Source organism: Pleurodeles waltl, chromosome 8 (assembly GCF_031143425.1).
Source record: "Pleurodeles waltl isolate 20211129_DDA chromosome 8, aPleWal1.hap1.20221129, whole genome shotgun sequence".
Taxonomy (NCBI): Eukaryota; Metazoa; Chordata; class Amphibia; order Caudata; family Salamandridae; genus Pleurodeles; species Pleurodeles waltl.
This window is the reverse complement of record NC_090447.1, coordinates 96,695,243-96,709,244: the sequence shown is the minus strand read 5'-3', so window position 1 is coordinate 96,709,244 and position 14,002 is coordinate 96,695,243.

Below are 14,002 nucleotides of genomic sequence, written 5' to 3'. Positions count from 1 at the left end.
GTGTGTGAGTGGCTGTATGGGTAAGCGAGTGTGTGTGAGAGTTGCTGTATGGGTGACTGAGTGGCTGTATTAGTGAGTGACTAGGTGTGAGTTGCTGCATGAATGAGTATGTGTGAGTGGGTGTATGAGTGAGTGACTGGGTGTGTTAGTGGTTGTATGGGTGAGTGACTGAGTGTGTGAGTGGCTGAATCAGTGATTGAGTGGCTATGTGAGTTCCTGTATGAGTGAGTGACTGGGTGTGTAAGAAGGTGTATGAGTGAGTGACTGGGGACATGAGTGGCTGTATGAGTGAGTGACAGAGTGTGAGAGCTGTATGGGTAAGTGACTGAGTGTGTAAGTGGCTGTATTGATGTGCCACTGGAGGGTGAGCTGTATCAGAGAGCTACAGGGGACATGAGTGGCTGTATCAGTGAGTTACTGTTTGTGTAAGCAGCTGTGTGAGTGATCAACTGTGGACTTGAGTATTAATATGAATGAGGGACTGAGTGTGTGAGTGGCTGTATGGGTGAGTGACCCGGAGTGTGAGTGGTAGTATGTGTGAGTGACTGCACTGTCAGTGGCTGTATAGGTAAGTGAGTGGGCATTAGAGTTCCCATATGGGTGATTGAGTGGTTGTGGTAGTTGCTGTATGAGTGAGTGACTAAGTGGATGAATGTCTGAATAAGTGAGTGACTGGACATGTGAGTGGCTGTATGGGTGAGTGACTGGCTCTGTGAGTAGCTGTATAAGTGACTGGGGGCGTCAGCAGCTGTATGAGTAAGTGACTTTGAATGAGTGCCTGTGTGAGGGAGGGACTAGGAATGTATGAGTGAGTGACTGAGAGTGTGAGTGGCTGTATGGGTGAGTGTTTGGGTGTGTGAGTGGCTGTATGACAGAGTGACTGGTTGTGTGAGTGGCTGTATCAGTGACTAAGTGTCTGAGTTACTGTATGAGTAAGTGACTGGGTGTGTGAGTAGGTGTATGAGTGAGTAACTGGGGGCATGAGTGGCTGTATGAGTAAGTGACCAGGAGTATGAGAGCTGAATGGGTGAGTGACTGAGTGTGTCAGTGACTGTATGGGTGAGTGCCTGGGAGTGTGAGTCGGTGTGGAAGTGACCAACTTGGGGCATGAGTGGCTGTATGGGTGAGTGACTGGGAGTGTCTGTGTAAGTGACTGACTGGTGGTGTGAACGGCTGTATGGGTGAGTGAATGGGAGGGTGGGTAGATGTATAGGTGATTGACTGGAAGTGTGAGTATCTGTATTGGTAAGTATGGCTAAACCCAGAAACACATGTCTAGCGATATACAGCAATGACTGCACCAACTTTGGTGAAAAACTACAGATAACTTTCAACTAAGCACTAACTGTGAACTGCATTTACCAGGATGCAAAGGGGCGAACTGTGCTGGGATGTGAGGCAGTGTGCTCCCAACCCTCCTTCCTGTATGGGTAGGTGACTGGGAGTTTGAGTGTCTGTATGGCTTAGTGACTGGTTGTTTGAGTTGCTGTATGAGTGAGTGACTGTTTTTGTGAGTGCCTGTGTGAGTGATTGACTGGAGCTACACGCAGATGTATTGGTTAGTAACTAGGAGTCTGAGTGGCTGTGTATGTGACTGACTGGGGGTATGAGTAGCTATATGGGTGAGTGACTGGGGGTGTGAGTCGCTGTATGGGTGAGTGACTGGGTGTATGAGTAGCTGTATGGTGGAGAGAGTAGCTGTGCTAGTGGCTGTATGAGTGACTGGGGGTGTGAGTGGTTGTATGGGTGAGTGACTGGGTGTGTAATTTGCTGTATGAGTAAGTGACTAGGAGTGTGAGTAGCTGTAGGAGTGAGTGACTGTGAGTGGTTGTATGGGGGAACAACTGGTGTGTGAGCTGCTGTATGAGTGTGGTACTGGGTCTGTTAGTGGCTGTATGGGTGACTAAGTAGGAGTGTTAGGGGATATATGAGTGAATGACTGGTATTGTGTGAGTGGGTGTATGGGTGAGTGAGTGGGTGTGTGAGTGGTTGTATCAGTGTTTGAGTTAATGTGTGAGCAGCTGTATGAGTGACTAACTGGGGACATGAGCAGCTGTATGAGTGAGTGACTAAAAGTATAGCACCTGTATGGTTTATGTGTTCGACATGTGTTGTGTACAAGTGTGTCCCCGTCTGTGTCTGACCCACCCATGCCCCCCGAAATATGCATGTCACAGTAAAAAATTATCTGTGACATATATGTTTGAAGTGGTCCTGTGTTCATGTGCAGTGACCCCCAACATATACAACTAAAGCGGGTTGCCTACCTTTGTGTCTAGCTTACTCATACAGCTCTCGTTCTCTTAGTCACTCACTCATACAACCACTAACATCCCCAGTTACTCACTTATAGACCTACTCATGTAATCAGACACTCACTCATACAGGAACTCGCTCAATCATTGAAACAACCACTCACACACCCAGTCATTCACCCATGCATGCACTTGCACACCCATTCACTCAGCCATACAGCCACTAACCCACCTACTCACTCGCTCATGCAGCCACTCACACAGCCACCCAGGCTCTCATACAGCCACTAACACACTCAGTAACTCACTCATACATCCATTCACATCTGTAGTCACTCATCCATACAGCCACTCATGTCCCAGTCGGTCACCCACACATCCACCCACACTCCCAGTCACTCACCTATACAGCCACTCACATACTCAGTCACTTATATAGTCCACTGCCATGATGGCCCACCCACCATAATCAGATGTTGGCAGTCCCATAGACTTTAACTTTGCAAAGGATTCCCATCAGCTGCGATGGCACTATAGGAAAGTGTGGTTGACGGCGGGACTCCAGCCACACTTACAGATTTGGATGTGCCATACTGCCAAGCAAAAAGTGACAGTCTGACCTCCACTTCTGACTTGGCGGATTGGTTGAAAGGGGTGAAAGCTCACCTTTTCTCCTTGTTCCACTTCTGTTTCTGGCTGGACATGGCTGGACAGAACCCTCCACCGCTGCTGACACGGGACCCCAGAGAAAACACAAACCTCCTGTTGCTGGACACGAAGGTGGGCATCCTGCTTTGGCTGTGTACATTGGGGGGTCACTGCACATGAGCACGGCACCACTGCAAACGTACATGTCACAGTAATTTTTTGAAATTACTGAAACATGCATTTGTCAGGGACACGGGTGGGCCAGACATGGACGGGGACACACTGATACACAACACATGTTGAACAGATCAGCAACTGTCATTATTGTGTCAGTATTCCTTGCCAAATGAATGCTGGTACCACAATTACAATACAATCACACTTAACTGTGTCCATGTCTGCACAATGCAAGGGGACCTGTACCTATCATGTTGTGCTTCGAGTTGTGTGTGTGAGACAGTACGTGCATGTGTGTGTCTTTATTGCATTTGTTCACAACATACATTACAATTATATAGCAGTGAGCTGCACTCAAGATTTTACTTGCGGCACACTTTCAAACAAGGTGCCGATTGTGATGCGCATAATGCAATTAGCTGGGTGAGGTGGATGAAGGTGCAGTGGTGAGTCATTATGTGTTCCACTTGCATATGGCGTGGATGTTGTGTATGTTGTGTGTTGTGAAGCTGTGGGCAGAAATTCAGGTGCATGTTGTTGTGTGGCAGTCCCCGTCATGATGTGTGTTGTTGTCCTTGGGTGTGCATGTGTTTGTGTAGATGAGTGTGTAGTTGTGTTGGTTGTGTCATATGTGGGTGCAGGGTTATTAGTGTATGTTACATAATGGATGTACATCAATGTGTGTGTGAGGCATGTATATGTTTTGTTGTGGTGCAATGGCAATAGATAATGGTGTGTGTGTGGTTTGTTGTGTTGTGTGTAATGCAGGGGGATGCATATGTCAAGGGTAGAGTGTGTGTGTGTGTGTGTGTGACTTACCCGTATTCCATGGTCACTGGCATTGTCTGACATCCACTGGGTCCAATGATGCCATCCCTCCGTCAGCAAACCTCTGGCAGTATGCTGCCTGTAAAACTGTAACATGTGAATATGGCCGGTGTGAGTGAGCCCACCTGCCTGATGGCTAAGAAGGTGCTTCTTTGTGACAGTCTTCTGCTCAGCCACAATACATATAAATACGATGAGCAGAACACAGTCAACTTTTCGGTCTTCTCGGTTCCGTCGCTAACACCGTTTATCGGGAACATCGTCAAGATCTAAATCAGGGCCTAAATCACTTGTTTTATATAGAATTTCTAAACTAACCTACACAGATGTGTCCAAAAATGATTCTGTTATAATTATACCTGGTACAATAGTACTAATACATGTGAAGGAGATTTGGAGATTTGTATTATGGAGATCTTTTTGAAGACATATCCCCTGATAGGACAAATGATGTCCAAAACACTGATGATCCTTGTAGATGAAATCCCACACTTTACTTATTTTCCAGAAATATTTTGTTGTGTAGCCATTTTAGCTTTAGTTTTAGACATGGTATTTTAGCAAACTATGCCAGCTGTTGTGCACTTTAAATTAGATATGTTTTATTTTAGCTTCGTTATATTATTTTAACAATAGCCACACTTGTGGTCTTGTTTCATTTTTTTGTATCTAACTGTTCTTCGCCTAGGCAAGCACCGCGTTCTTAAACAAGACATTTCTTTTACTCTGTGCTTTCTCAAGGATGCAGTAAGATAGATTGCCGGCAAAAGTGGTACGCTTTATGTCCAATGTTCACAGACACATATACACTCTTACGTGGGGACCCTTTCTTGGAACATCAGCTGTTTTATTATAGAAACACTACTTTGAACCATTTACCTTACAGGGAGATTCCAGCCAGATGACCACGACTGTATGCTGATTGCTGAGTGCTTCGCTGAAGCTGCTTATGTAGGCTACAGGGCTCTTGCTTAGGTATGATGGATGATGTCCTCTCAGGCGGAACCTGAAGAGCAGAATTAGAGCTTAACATGCTGTGCTCTAACATAGCCTAGGTGGGAACTATCTTTTACAATCTTAGTGACACAATGGTAGCGTCAATTTTGTGTTTTACTCTCCTTGTCACAATCTTAATCTTATTGTGCTTCATCGTCCTAGTTATTGCAATACATGCTTTATTATCTAAGATGCAGTTACTTCAATAAAACCTTATTGAACTATATTCTGCCTCTGATGGTCCTTACATATGTGAGACTAATGTAACTGTGAGAAACGGATGAGATCTGAGTGACCAGGATTCCTCTGAGCAGTCATTTATGTCATGTGCCCGGTTGCCCAATCATCCCCACTCTTGGGTGGAGATGAGGCACTGCTAATTAGCCGGAAGAAAACCCGGATTAGGCTGACAGGTATCACCTGGTGTGGGTTCAGACCCAGTCCCCCGCAGTACAGGTGATTCTGCCACCCAAATCCAGTATTCTCATTAGGATAATGAGAGCCTACGCGACATGGCGCTGCTAACGTTTGGTCAGGCACTAATTTTCGGGTCCTCCTGAGTATTTCTGTCTCACTACATGCAAAGACACCTCAGTACTACTTACAGAATTGTCCGTGGTATTGAGGATTTTCCTCCTCAGCTACTTAGGGAATACCTAGCTAACACTGTAGGTTGTTCAAGTTTGAACTCTAAAAGGATAATCCCCATTTGGTGTGCCTATCTCTGAACAAAATTTACCATTCATCATGGCGAAGTCGCAACAGGTAGCAATTGCAGTCAATATGCAACCACCCCTTACTGCATATTTATTTGCACATGGCCTAACGGCCCCAGGGGGTCCAGTTACATTTGTTGTTGAGGCTCATCCATCCTATAGAACAGAAATTTTCTATTCTTGGGTCACATTTCCAGCAGCTGATGGGAACACAAATACATTTCATCACTATACACCTGCAAACATACTTGCACAATATAGAGGAATACCTCTATCTTATCAAGAACAAAATAATTGGCTTGATGGTGCCTACCACATACAATTCTACACATTAGGTTAGGTTCTCTAAGTAATGATGGTCCTACCTGGCCTTTATTGGCCACATATACACCGCACCCTGATGCAGCAACCTTGACGGTAGCTGAAGTCCGCCGCTTATATGCTGAGCTTATGACAATATACAGACGGTTAGTACAGTTTGCAATACAAACATTAAATACAAACCCAGTACGTGCTGCCCCGGTGCAACCACATGCAGTAACGCCAGGCAGTAATCCGGTGACTGTACATTCGATCATGGGTAACGTACCCACCAAGCGGGAAGAGATTCCGTTCTGGTTAGGTCAAAAAATAAATGCACTGGTAGCAGTATTTCCCCATACGGGACCTCAGGATGAGCATAGAATATTAACTATGTGCTTGCCATTTGGGATGGTTCCCACAGTAGATGACTGCAATACTTGGGGCACGGTATTTGCCACTCTCTATACCACTGCACATGGTTCACCGACACTTGCCAATCTACCGGAAGTGTTAAAACAAATTCAAGATGAATACGGGGCTGCAATTGAAGGGCAATTTTGATACTGTATCTTCAATTATTTTAAGCAACCTTAAAGGGGAAACAGTTGCACTAGCTATGTGCATGTGGCTCCGGGACGTTCCTCCACTGGATCAAGAACGTGAGCTACAAAAGCTTATTGCGGAGACCTACTCTAGTATTGGTTGAGATAGTCTGGGGGCCAGACCCACGAAACCACAGTTTCAGGGTAAATCTAATAAAGATTCTACCAAGCAAGCACCTGAGGGTTCTAAAATACGCGGGGATAAAAAGCAACAAACACCTAAAAAAGAAAGGGGAGAATCTCTGCATACGGAGACCCCATAGAATAGATATAATCTCAGAAATAGAGATAATATAAAAAACGCCTGACAGATATCAATATACTGATATACGCCAATCTGGTTCCTTTCAGGACTCACAGGAGAAACGCAGTGAGAGAGGTGGGCGGTCAGAGCAGAGAACTGAGTATGTGAAACCGAGTCAGGAATCATGAGATTTTCGTTAAAAAAGAAGAGAAAATTCTTCAACACAAAACCCAATTTAAAAAGAAAAAAGTGGCAGCAGTTGTGATTCGTCATGCCACTCAAGAAGAGGGCTCTATTGAAGAACAAGATGTGGGCACTAATTCTGCTAGACAGTGCAGCACAGGTCATAATGGTTCGCCGGAACCTTGAAGAGCATCTGGAGGTGAAAGCAACTGATTACTTCTTACAAGTTGAAACTGCGGACATGCGTGTCTCCACGTCTGACATTGAACGCACAATCAACGCAATCTGTTGGGACTGCGTCGTAAACATATATGATATTCTACTGGCCGAAAGGGATTGGCCACCTGCATTAGTTAGTACCTGCCTGTAGGAATGTCCTTCTTTTTGCCCTGGTCACCCCCAAACTTTTTGGACAGATACTGGTGGTTACTGACTTTTGGCTGTACCCTGGGTACTGCTTACCAGTCCCAGGGCCAGTGCTCTGTGTAAAGTGGATATGCAAATTAGGCTAATTATGATTGGCAAAATTAACCTACCTATAAGTCCCTAGTATATGGTAGGGCATGTAGGTTTAGGGACCCCAGCATAGGCAGTGCACTCGTAGGTGCACTGCTGAGGTGCCCAGTGTCATTTTAAAGGCAGGCTTGCCTTGCTGGCTGCTTTTAAATTAAAGTTACATGCAAATTCGACTTTGGAATTAAAAGCACTTCCAAAGTCTTAAACTACCTTATTTTTACATGTAAGTCGCCCCTAAGGTGTGCCCTATGTGCCCCTAGGACTGGGTGCCATGTAGCTATAAGCAGGGACCTTATAAAAATAAGTTTTATAAGCCCTGGTGAGGTAAAACAGCCAAATTTGTTTTTCCCTCATTGTAGTGAATGGCCTCCCTAGGCTAGAATGGGGAGACTTTATTTTAATTTTAAAAGTCTCCTTAAGTAACAGATACCTCAAGTTTGGTATCAAATTAATTGTTATAATAATTCCCACAACTTCTAGTTGTTGGATTTAATATAACTTGTTCAGGTAAAGAGTTTTAAACTTTACCTGAAAAGTTGCCAACTTCAGCCCTGCAGTGTTTTTGCTGCTTTGGTCTGATTGAGCAGGCTGCCTTGATGAGGTGTGTAGTGGCCTACCTCAACATAAAGAGATGTGCCTGGGGGAGGTGATCTTCACTCAGCAGATGGGGAAACAGGAAGGGGGAGGACTGCCAACTGGTCCTCAAAGGCAGGGAAGGACATTTGAAGCAACCCATGTAACCTCCAAAAATAATTTCCCCCCATGATGGATTTTTATAGAATGTTGCTCCCTGGGATTGATTTTTGCCACACTTCCCATGAAGTGGTCATCACAGGGGGAAGGATCCTGCACCTGATTGGAGAACTAGGACCCCCCTGTTTTTCACCCAGGAACAAGGATAAAACTGGCAGACCTGCACCCACACCTCAGATCCCTACCAGATTCCAACAAGGAAGTACTACAGAAGAAGAAGAAGGACTGCCCTGCTGGACCCCTGGCCTGCACCTGGACACTGCACTCTGGAGGGCTGCACTAGCTGCATACTTGGGCTTCACCACAAGAAGGACTTTGCCTGGCTTCAACTGGTTCAAGGAGGGACTCCCTGTTTGCTACAAGTGAAAACTTGCTAACCAGAGTCCCCTGCACCAACTCCTGAAGAAACTGACCAGCTGACCACTGTCCAGTGGCCAGAAAGTAGTTTGCACCAGGTGCATTCTGGGAGTTGTAGTCTGCACCCTCAAGGAGCATCTCAGAGCTTCTGGAACATTGGGGTGAGTTTGGACCTCAAAAGAACTTCAAAGGAACATCTGGAAGAAGATCCAGAAGTTTGGAGAAGTTTGGAGAACTTTTGGAAAAAAGCTCCATAAGGGGACCGACTCTAGCCGGCTTGCCTCAACCGCGACCTGGCCTGACTTGCAGGTTCGTCCCGGTGAAGAAAATCTCCAAAAAAGTGACTAAGTCCGAACGTAGGAAGTTGACCTGGACCTCCCAAGCAGTTATCCGAAAAGGGCTCCAGGGATGTTGGATCAAGATTCAGGTTTGCCCCAGTCGAAGGATTTTCATCTAAAAAAAAACGACTAAGTCCGAAGGTAAAAATCTCCACCGAGGGCTACCGCGACACGAATCCGAGGAAGAGTTTCAGGAGGTCGGATTGGACTGGCGACTTGGTCCCAAATGAAGAAAATCTTCAAGAAAACAACTAAGTCCGAAGGTAAACTCATGACCAAGGCCTCACACTAGCTATAGCCGAGCAGGGCTCCATCATGGTCGGCCTCTCTTTGCCCCAGTTGAGGGGCGACCAGATGACCAGATTGGCGCTACTCGTTTCTAAGCGCTAAAAAGCATTAATTCTTTACAAATTCATATCTCCTGTTCTCTTTATCCGTTTTTATTTGTTTTGGTGTCATTTTAAAGCTAAAATTATTTCCTATGTTTTAAAATTTGTTTTGGACTTTAAAACTGTTTCCTGTGTTTTATTTAATTATTGTTTTGTGATATTTGAATGCTTTACGCTTTGTCTCCTAAGCTAAGCCTTGTCGTTTGTTACCAAGCTACCAAGGGTTGAGCTAGGTTTAATTTACTGAGACCTAACTGGACCTAAGTGGCGGTTAGTGGCCTATTTCTAAGTATAGGTGCTTACCTGCCCTTACCAATAACCCATTTTCCCACACTGCCCATAAGGAGAAGAGGTTATCAAATATTCTTTCTCTACCCTTTTTCCCGAGGAGCATGCAGAATCCCACGCCATTGACTGAACATTGGCGCAGGCACCCTTGTTATATAGCAACCACGTAGGGTGGGATAAAGATTCCCCCTGTCATGTAATTCCAATACAAAAATCAAACCCAACCCCAATACCCAATAAAACATGATGCTAAAGCACCTGTGAGGGAAATCCTCACAATACCAGAGTACCAGGGAGTAATCGAACCCCGTGTCTCACCAATGAATAATCCTCTGTTCTAGACGTTTGGTTGAAGAAATGAGAGATGACAATTTTGTAGTTTGAATGCCAGTTTTTGTGTCAATTTAAGGTTGCAGTGATTGCATTGTGTTTTCCAGTTTCACTCTTTAATCAGACAGTGTAGTGTGCAGATGTTATATTAACTCTTTTATGGTAGATAATGGGATTCTTAAATTTTGGAGAACTTTCTAGATATCACCCCTGGTAGGCCAATTGATGCTTAAAACAATGCTGATCCTCAAGTATTTAAAACATTTTTTTCTAGAAATACTCCTTAGAATTTTGGTTGGAGAAACAAAAGGCATGAATTTCGTAGTTTGAAAGGCAGTTTTTGTTTGAATATAAGGTTGCTGTCATTGCATTCTGTCTATTCAGTTTTGCTCTTTTAACAGACAGTGTAGTGTACAGATGTAATTTTAACTCCTTCGTAAACAATAACATCTGTGATAGTATACTTTTTCCAGAAATTGAAATTTGTCCAGCTTTGAAGTTTGCAAGTTCGTTTTTCAATTTAGATCCATCTGCTCAGGATTGTCGTAACATTAGTAAAAGGTATTTTCCAGTTCTTGGTTGTGACAATGTAGACATAACATCTGATCTACAATTTGGGCAGCTCATATTTTTGTTTGTGTTTTTAAGCAATCTGTCAAGACACAGTTTTGCAATCCAGTAGTGTTAAGCACAGAAATTGCTCAGAATTTATTTGCGTACCGATTATACAAGTGCAGTCTTCAAGTGCAATCTTCACAGTCATGGTTCCATTTACATTTAAGTCAATACAAATAACTCATCACTATTTACTTCTTTTTCTTCTAATTCTCCAAGAATAGCCATTATAAATTCTTGTGCATCTTGATGACTGTTAAGAGTACCTACTACAGATTAACTACATGTATATACAAGGTCTCGAATGCATGAATCAGAATGTATTAGAGTCCTATCACTGAGTAAATATTAGAGCAAATGATACAAGGTAGACCACAATCTGTTATCTGCTTTTTGTTTAAGTACATTTACAAGATATGGTAAATGAAAGAGAACATTGAGAACAACATTTGTATAGCAGTTGACAATGAACTGTTTTCCAAATGATAACCTAGAATATCTCCCTCTCTGTCCACTTTTTTCTTCTTAACACCTTCTAGCTTGTCCTTGTTTTTCTTCTTTTCTTCAACATCTGTTGACTCTTATGTAGCTTACACTTCGGACAGATTATTTGTTTCTCATAGATAGGATATTCTTGTAAGTGAGGAGCGTATAAACCTCCAAATCGATTATACTCTCTCACACAGATTACATCAGCACTAACTTTAATTAATCAAATTCAACCAAAAACAAGACTTTCAATGTTTTAACATGAGATAATGCTACATATGAAATAACTTCTTTAAATACTGTCCTTCCAATATTAATAAAAGCTGCTTCTACACTTAAACTTGTGATTTATGGAGTTACAGCATATGCAGAGGAACTGTTGTCACCGGACTTATAAGTGTTTTGCAAGCTAAAAAACATACAATAAATCAACCCATTTGCTAACCTTTCCCCAACATTTAAATTAGGTCGCCAAATTACTCAACAGTTTTTGAACATGCGAGAACACTTTTCTAGTCCTGCAGGTCTAAATACAAACTTCTTTAAAGAATCCAATTTTGCTTATCGTTTTTTGTTAGCTGTATTATCATTCCCTGATGTTCCATTATATCGATAGCTATAATTTCCAAAATATCTTCTTTCTCCAGTTTCAATAATTGTTTATTGAAGGTGGAACACTCATGAAGAGTAGGCATTACACAGAGTACAGATTGGTCTTCTTGAATGAATTTGTACATTAGTTGTGCTGCTGTACTGTTTGATGAAACCAGTTTCTTGATAAGGCAACTTTCTAATGCACATTTTCCATCCTTTGTCAAAAGTCCTACTCTAATGTCCTTCATATTATTTCCATATTCTATATCAGATGTTTGACACATATTCTTCACTAGTATCTTGTATTCAAAGTTTAACCAAATATTTACATTGCCAATACTTCCCAAGGAATTTCTAGTTTCCTTACGGAGAAGTGTGTTTAAAACAGGTTGTCCTTTCACGGGGTAAGTTGTAGTAAGTCACTGAAGACAATTAAATACTTTCCTCCAAAGGGTACATCATTCTCTGTTTTAAAATCAACTGCATTCTTTTTTTTTAACATGTCTTTATTGCATTTGTTCACAACATACATTACAATTATATAGCAGTGAGCTGCACTAAAAATTTTACTTGCGGCACACTTTCAAACAAGGTGCCGATTGTGATGCGCATAATGCATAACACATTGCAGACACATAGGTAAATTATTACAGCTTAGTGAAAAAGATGAGTCAGTGATCAACATTTCAAACAACTCCATAACAGTAAAAGCAGCTCCACAAGAGCCAGTCCTTCAATTTGAGGGAGGGTAGAGGGGGACAGGGAGGAGGGCCAAGAGGGGCCAGGAGATGTCAATTGGGCTTGTTATGGGCTGAGGGGAAAATGGGTCCATGGGTGGGACTGGGGTGGAGCCAGAATCCATGCAACTGTCCACAGATCTCCACCCCTCCCCAGAGGGAGTAACCTCCACACACAACAGTGAAAGTTTAGGCACACCTCCAGCCCCAGGATTGGGTCAAAGACGTGCAATGTCTCAGGGTGTCAGGTCCCCCGGATCCGTCGTGGGCCATCTTCACTGTCAGGACCCCCAGACAAAGCATCCAACGTTGCCACCCATATAGTGAGCTTGTGTTCAGTGTTGTCATCTGTACGCGCAGCACGTAGGGACCTCTTCTCTGCTGTGCCCCATTCCAGAACATCTGCTATCCACCTATCACACGTGGGGGGAGTGGGCTGCACCCAATGTATAGTTATTTGGCACTTGGCCAGCATCTAAGATACGGCACACCATGGTGGTAGTTAGGGGAACTAGTGTCAAAATTTATAACGCTAGTTCGGAGCTTTGCAGGTTTAGCGTAAACAATTTTGACGCTAATTCTGAAAAGGCCATTGAGGCCCATTGACAACAATGGCATGCCTCCTTTTAATGCCTGCTGTGAGCAGGTGTTAAAAGTGCAGAAATAAATGACGCAAAGAAATCTCTTGGATTTCTTTGTGCCATTTTCTTTTACCCCCCCCCCCCCTTACAGGGGAACAACCACTTTGCATACATTATGCCTGGGGCAGGAATAATGTTGCACAAAGTGTTACAAAGTGTTGCAATGCATGCATTGCGCCACTTTGTAAATTTGGCACAGCGATTTTTGCCTTGTTGGGCCACATTAGCGTTAAAAAAATGATGCTAATGTGGCGCAAGCAGACGCTAGGGGCTCTTAAATCAGCCACTACATTTCTGGCAAAGACTTTATCACTCTATTTCATGTGTTTGCAAGCCCCAGACCTACCCAAACAATTCCCCTTGACATTGAGAACAAACTAACCAAGCTCAACCAGCCCAAGCACTCACATGACCCTATTTCTCTGTGTGAAAACATTTTCAAGCTGAAATTGTACAATTTCTTAGTAAGAGTCTTTTCTGCAGCAATCTCCTCCCACATCGTTGTCTTCTCAGATTTTATGATATATGAAGTGCTGTATCGAGCTAAAGCAATGCAGTTGTCTGTGTCTGCAACAAAATGTATATCCATGTTTGCATTCTACATCTTCAAAATTACTGGATTGTAGTCATTAATGTACTTCGAGGCCTCAGTTCTTCTCAGGTTGTAAATATTTTTCAGTGATTTTTGTGTCAGTGTATATCTGACTGCATTTAGAAAGCTGTTTATTTTTCCTTGGGAAATAACAGGCTGAGGGAATCCAAAATGACATGCTGTATAAAATGTACCTTTGCAGCTGTATTTTCAACTACAGTATTTTCCACATCTATGATTTTGGAAGCGCAGAACTTGTTGTCTCAAACTGTTTTCACCACTGTCCTTTGGAATAGCGAATGTCACATACTGTTCTTTGAAATTCAGGACAGACTTGTTACTGTCTGTTCCAAATTTTGGTGCGTCTTTTATCTATAACAGCATGTGAATATAAGGAGCACCTCTTGCTCA